We start from the raw sequence: 7,789 nt of genomic DNA, 5'->3' as shown, positions 1-7,789 counted from the left end.
AACAATTGCAGCACTGTGTGTTCATTAAAAATGACAATTGTTGTTAAAGCTCTTCAGCCACTTCTCAATTCAAAACCGAATGGCCACAAACATTTGTTTCATCTTACTATATAGCCTATTGTTACTGCAACTATTGATAGTTATGGTTATGTTGGAGCTTCTCACAACTTTTATAAATTAACAATGAATTGTTAATTTGAATCTAATCCGACCGTTATTGGAATAAAATTATTTGTCATTTGATTTGATGTAATTTTGTAATGTTTGTTTTGAACCGGTATTCTACGAGTTACTTGAGAACCTATCACTTATCTTTACATATTTGTTTTCTCAAGTGTATTTGAATCATTCGTGGGTGCACCTTTACAGCGACCTCTTCATGAACCTGTTCACTATATGATCTCGAGGCTCCAGCGTAAATTAAATTGGTATGTCGAGATCGGTATTGTTCCATATTTTCAGGTTCAATCTTTATTTGCTGTTGTGAAGGTATTGTTCTATCTACTTGACGAAGTCATCAATACGGTATCTACATAGGTCATACAATCAAAGCTTGACTGAAATTTACTTTTGCAGGTTATAAATAATTTTTTGTATAAATTGTATTGTTTATTTATGATGTTACTGCAACTTTTTGCTTGATTTTCCTTTTGTATTGCTTGATCTGTTTATTCATGTATGCACCTTAGATTTGCTTACTATTGAGTTGATTCCTCTTCTGAATCCAGGAAGAAAAATAATGCTGGAGATAGTTTTATTTCTGATTTGCATAGTTCTGAAAATTTTGCAGCCTGGCTTAGCGGGGATCAACTTGGGAAAGTTTCTTATCAAACGTGTTGTAAAACTGGTGAAAAGAGAGATGCCACATATTTCTGTAAGCATTTTACCAATTTTGTGGAGCTGTCTTAATTTAAAGGGCAGAACCAAATGAAATTCATTGCTTCATGAAATTTGGGGACATGTAACTTTTTACTTAACATCCATCTTAAGTTTTTTTAACTCTTAATTTAATTAATCATTTCTTGATTTTGATATGAATGGTATTGTTTACATCAAAAAGTGTGTCAGTTTTGAATTCGATTGAAGTTTTTAAGTAGTACAATTTTCTGGTTTCTTTTAATAAATTGTTGACCTTTCAAAAGAGTGCTAGACGTAAAAGGCACATGGCAATTTCTAACAATTTTTTTCTTTCTCAAAATGATATCTTTGTTTCCATCATTCTAGAAGAGTAGAAACTGAACCTAATATGCTGCTTATCCCCAATAGTTGTTGGACATTAATGTTGTGAAAATTCCATGACAATTATGTGTTTCTGAGGATATTGCATTGTCGTATATTTATTAAATTTTACTTTAGCCCCTCCCATATCTATGATTGCTGATTAATTTATGTGCAGATCTTTGCAACCCTCAGTCCCATCCCAGAATTCATGACATGACTCTTATCCAAGTTGGCATCTCAAACAGTGCTTGCTGAAGGAAACATGTCACAACCTGGGGCCGAGGGATCCGCTTCCACATTCTTTGAGAACATACTTGAACCCGACGAAGAAGCAGCACTTATGAGTTTGCCTAAGTAAGCCACATATTATTCTATCTCATGGTTTTATGTTATAATATTTTTTTCCAACTCTGTTGCTAAGTTGTAAAGAAGTTTCAAAATGCAATCCTGAAAACTGTTTTAATACATGCATTACAACTAAACATTTTCCCACTATGTGGATATATCGTCATGGCATGGCCACTATGATTCCTATCGTGTATTAAGTTCAAAATAGACAGTTGGTCTCTAAATATCTCTTAATGGTTTGATCCAACTACCCCCTAATTGTCTTTTGCTCAAAAAATTACACCTAATTGTTTTGGGGGAAAAATGTGTCTAAAAATTACAACTCTATTAACCTTTTTTTTATCAATTTAATAGTTTTGTTTAAACAATATAACTTTTACATTTTAATTTCATATAAATTTTTTTCTTCGATTTTTTACTTAATACTATATGTATTTGATAAATCCGGTCCAACCCACACCAGAACCCGTGCGGACGCACGGTTTTCCCACTAGTTCATAATAAAATAAATATCATTCCGTCACTGTCATGCATTCACCAAGAAACATCTTATCATAACTCATAATTCAAAATATCATGTTTACACAGCGGAAATAAACCGTCACATTAGCATCACATCATTAATGCATTAATCCTCAAAATAAATCAAACAAGTAGAGTTATTTACTAAAAACTCAAAACATCGCGTTCCCTAGTGTTACATCTATCAGAGCATGACACCTGACACTAACTAACAAATTGACTCATGAGCTAATCCTCACCAAGTCGAAGCCGCTATCTTCAATCTGAAAAATATAATGTAAGGGTGAGTCTCATCACAATTAACAGATATTATTGCATCATAAATAATAACATATCATAGTTATATCATTCACCCAATCATATTATATTCAGACAATTCAACAAAACATACAACTAGCACATCATCAATTCATAACACTGAAACACATTCAATAATGTTATGAAAATCATGTATATGTAATGATTGACACTATGCGTGTGGTACCAAACATCATCAATGGGAATAACCCACCGACCGATCCAACATCATCAAGATACGGCCCTGCCAGCACAAATTCCACACAATGGGAATTATACCCTTCACTGAATCCCCTCATCATCAGGATTCAGCCCTTAACATATGATTATGAATGAGTGCAAACATATATAACATACTTATACCATCATCATCATCAAGTATGTTTAAATATATATTAGCATCATTCAAATTTTATCCAATTATCATCATCATACCACTCATAAATCATCACATGATTAATATTTCAACATATCATGTATTTAACACATCTCATCACATATATGTACAATACATCGTTCATCAAGAAATAAATCATGTTTTAAAACAATTGAATTTACACTTCATTTTCATCTTTTAAACACATAGGTTATCTCGTAAGGTTCATCGTGCTCGAAACGACACTAAAAACGGACCTACGGTTTGAAAGTTATGCATCTTTTAAATTTCTCCAAAAACAACCATCACTAACAGCACGCGGCGCCAACAAGGTTTGCGGCGCGAACTGAGCGCATCAATTTTCCTTAACTCTCTGCCAAGCACTTCGCGACGCAAGCAAAAGGTTCGCGGCGCGACCTGAACAACACAAATGAGTTCGCGGCACCAACACATGGACGCGACGCGAACTGGCGATTTCACAAATTTTCAGGTATGCGTCAGACCCTGCGATCTCACCCAATCTAAGTCCAAAACTGACTCTAAACATCATATACAGACAGTTAATCATCAATTGCATCATTATTCATCATCACACATCAAAACAACACACAATCAACTAATAATCTATGCAAATTTCATCAAATTATAACCTCCCTAAACCTAACATATAATTCAATTGACTCAAACAACATCCCTAATCAATATTATTATCTAAGAACGCGATAATAGATTCTAACTGGAGAGTCCCCCCTTATCTTAGCCAATTCCTTGATCTTGATCTCTCCCTCTTCTGATCCTCTTTGCGTTCTTCGGCTCTTCTCTCCAACTTCTCCTTTTTCACGTTCTGACACTTTCTTTCCCAATTCCTTATTTCCTTTATTTTATGAAAATATAAAATAATTAGTAATGGGTTTACTCACTTAGCACCCCCACACTACTAATCTCACCATCCGACCCAAATGCCATAACCATCCTCTTCCAATTATTTTCATAAAATTCATAATATTTCTAATTATTAATTCAATTCCAAATTAAATTAAAAATTAAAATTATACGGGTGTTACACTTGTCGCATGTCATGTAAGATACTTTTTATGTCAAATATGGCCGAGGTGTTGTCCATATTTGAGTAGGTTTCTTTTACTACATTCCATGTCTCCGCAGTAGTAGCATAATACATGAAGTTTTCTCTAACTTCATTTGTCATGGAGTTTAACTGTAACACCTTGATTTGCCCCGTATAATATTAATAAAATCATAGTATAAAATCTTCATTTAAAATAATTCTTTGAAACCAGGATGTCACATTTTCTTCATAATACAAAAATAATTTCTCTTAATCATAATAGATACATAACACATATAAACGGATGAACTTTTCAAATGGTATTATTTCCAAAGTGAAATAACTTTCAATTATGCAGCGGAATTCAACATATTCAATCCTAGGAACGTCTTGACATTTTAATCCAACAATTCAGCTTCAAGTTGTAAACATACTTCAATAAGCAATTAAAATATCAACAAGAAACAAATAGCAAATAATAAGGTTCATCCCCCTGATTGTTGCATATCAGAGCGACAATCCTGACTCGATCTACTTGAAGGTAACTAGCATTCATTCCTGATTACCTGCACGTTACCAACATAGGGGTAACATTCAAACAGAAGGGGTGAGATATCTTATAATATAAAGGAGTGCATGATAAATAATATAGGAGATATAGATCATACATAATTTCACCGCTCCATACAACGTTAGCAATGTTCATCATTCAACAACACATCGTTAATCATCAACAACAAATAATTTATTAATCATATCATAACCATGATAATGCAATGCAACCGACTCCCTAATATGCATGTGGTACCATCAGGGCATAAGTCCTCTCTAAAATGCCAAATAATGGGCAATAACAAGGCATAAGCTCTTAACATTTTGCCAATATAGCCCAACAACAAGGCATAATCCTTCAATAATGCAATGTATGCGACATCTACATGCGACAGCATAAATATGCAATAATAAGGCATAAGTCTTCAACAATTATGTCATTCCAGACCGTCATCATCGCCATCATGAAATAACAAGGTATAAGCCTTCAACAATTGCCAATCAAGGCCAGCAACAACATCGTTATGAAACATCAAGGCATAAGCCTTCACCGAATTTCCGATCAAGGCGAACAATTATCATCATCACACAGCAATATCATAATACAACAACATTCATTCATCCCGAACAATAAAGCATAAGCCTACATAATAATCCTTTCATTTCAGGTCAACAATAACAATCACATCATAGTAATATATTCTACAAATTATGGAATTATCATCCCAATAACCTTCTCATCAATTATCACCAAAGTCATCGTATTATACGCAACACTGACAGACGAAATATCAATTAACAACAGAAAATTATTAACTTAAAATCCCAAAATTATAATAATGTTAAAGATAATATTTTTAGCTTTCCAACGGTTCAAACGATAATTAAATCGGACTTACGGATCAAAAGTTATAGATTTTAGAAAATTAAAATTTTTTTTTGAAAAAGTGTCAGGTGTAACGGGTTATAGCAGAGTTGTTACCCGGTTACGCCTTTACCTAACTAGTTACAGCAGGACTGTTACCCAGTTACGGCACCCAAAAATGCCCAGATTGTCTATTTTACCATGCTGTAATCGGTTACAGCATGGCTTTTACTCGGTTACAGCGTACTCAGAATCAAAAATATCAGTTTTGACAGCATTTCCCTCTATTTCATTCACCCACTTTCACACCAATTCAACATATCTTTTAATTCTTCATTTTACAAGTCTAATAACAGTACCCTATGACTATCCAATTGCACATATCCATTTCATCAAATGCACATCATTCACCCATCAATTCACAACATTCATCAACATCTCAAAATTCAATTTCAACACAAACATGAGTATAAAATTATGAACACCTAACCTCTACCATACCCATCATCATGTCAACCCTTAGAAAGTAAGAACCCCACCGTTACCTTAGCAATTTCTTCAAAAATCTCCCTACCAATTGAGGTCCCCCTTTAGCCCTAGCTCTATCTTCTCTTCAGCTTCTACGTTCTTTCACAATTTTCAGAATTCCCTTCCTTTTTCCTAATTCCCTTGTTTTATTCTTTTTCACTAATTTCTCACTTATACTAATGGGCTTAACTTACACCCCCACTAATGCTACTCCCAACCTCATAACAGGCTCAATGCTCATATTCTCATTATACTACTTAATTAATTAATTCCAATAAAATAGTATAAACTCCAAAAATTCCCAACCACTTCATACTTCATAGAAAAATTCAAAATTACATGATTAAAATTAATAATAAAATATTCGGGGCGTTACATTAACAGCCAAGACAAGACCAGTCTATTTCCATGCTTCCATGTCTGATGGGTTTGGTCTTCTTTCTCGGGTTCTTTTGCATCGCCAGTGATGTAGTCTTCCTTCCCTTTCCTTTAAGTAAGATACAAAATGATCTAGCCCATTGTAAATAGTTCTCGCCATTAAATTTGTGGCAAATAACAGGGAGAATTGTTTCAGTCAGACCGATGATATTATTTCTAGGCATCCTAGCTGTGTCGTTTTGTTTTGGATCTGTGGTAGAGTCGTGCTCCTTAGCCATGAGAGTTCTTCTTGGATCAAAAAGTTGTTCTAATACCATGCGAAATGTTATTCTATTTCTCTTGCTGTAAAATGTGTTACATAGAGTGTATATATACATAATAGGAAGGAGACATAGTAATATAATAGTTAATTCCTATCATTAATTCCTATATATACAAAAGGAAATATTTATGAATGTTGTGGTAAATAAATAAAATATCAATCTCAGAATTACTATCAGATAGTCATTGGCAGTTGATTACCATGATATGTCATAAAAGGTACAAATCAGTGGATGATTTGAAATTAATACCCTAATTCATATTCAACAAGACTGACTAACTACCAAGGTATCACACCTACGTCAATTTATTGTAATAGATAATTACATGTTCACACTCACACCAACTTATTTTAATAGATAATTACACGTGTTTATGCCTATATTTATATACCAATTTATTTTAATAGATAATTAAACATGTTTATGTGTTTATGCCTATATCCATATACAAATTTATTTTAATAGAAAATTACATTTGTTTATGCTCATATCCATTTTACTGGTTTATTTTGTGTGCAAGTAATCACTTAACATGAGTCCAATTATTAACTAGAATAGTAAGAGAGCGTGTTTTTGTTGGAGTATTTAGTTAAACCAACCACATACTGTAACCTTGATAATAAAAATGAAATTTATTTCCCCACCCATATATGTTCTCCCAAACACTGACGAAAAGTCAAAAATACCCCTTGAGTTCAGAGATGCATCTCCAGACGCGCGATTTTCACATAAAATAAGCACAAATTGTTGAGCTCCCCTCAATATGCCAAATTTTGATTCAGAGATGCATCTCTGAATGTGTTTTAGGATCTGTTGCAGATGCATCTCTGGATTAACCCTTGTTTTCAAATTAAGGGAAGCTTTTAGAGATACATCTCTGAACGCGTTCAATGTATATATAACGCATGACAGACCCTCCATGTCCTCCTTCTTCATTTTTCTGAATATTTTGCATCCCCCATTGGAGCTCTTGAGCAAGCTTGTGCAAGTATACTTTAAGCAACAAAAGTACTTCTTCAATCTTTCCAATCCTAACTCACTTCACATACTACATTCAACATTGTTCATATTCATCAACACTTTTTTGAGTAAGAATGTCATTTATTTTATTGACTTTTAAATTATGTATTGGTCAAATAGATTATTTTGTATGCATTAGATACTATTACATTTCAAAATAGGTAATGTTACATACATGTACTATGATTTGGTTGCATTTTTTCTTGTTAGGGTAAATGTAGAAGTTGTTTCTGCCATTGAAGCAAAACACAAGTTTTTTCGGAGATGCATATCTAAATTGGGTGCTTTCTCAT

General features: G+C 33.4%; 1 long non-coding RNA gene across 1 annotated transcript; it reads left to right on the top strand.

Moving 5' to 3' along the window:
* LOC131619782 (uncharacterized) lies at positions 1–1,813 on the top strand. Its single transcript, XR_009288962.1, has 3 exons — positions 1–428; positions 791–874; positions 1,397–1,813. It is a non-coding gene; the product is annotated as an uncharacterized LOC131619782 (long non-coding RNA).
* Positions 1,814–7,789: the final 5,976 nt, after the last annotated feature.

This window comes from Vicia villosa, linkage group LG1 (assembly GCF_029867415.1).
Source record: "Vicia villosa cultivar HV-30 ecotype Madison, WI linkage group LG1, Vvil1.0, whole genome shotgun sequence".
NCBI lineage: Eukaryota > Viridiplantae > Streptophyta > Magnoliopsida > Fabales > Fabaceae > Vicia > Vicia villosa.
This window is presented reverse-complemented; position numbering and strand designations above follow the sequence as displayed.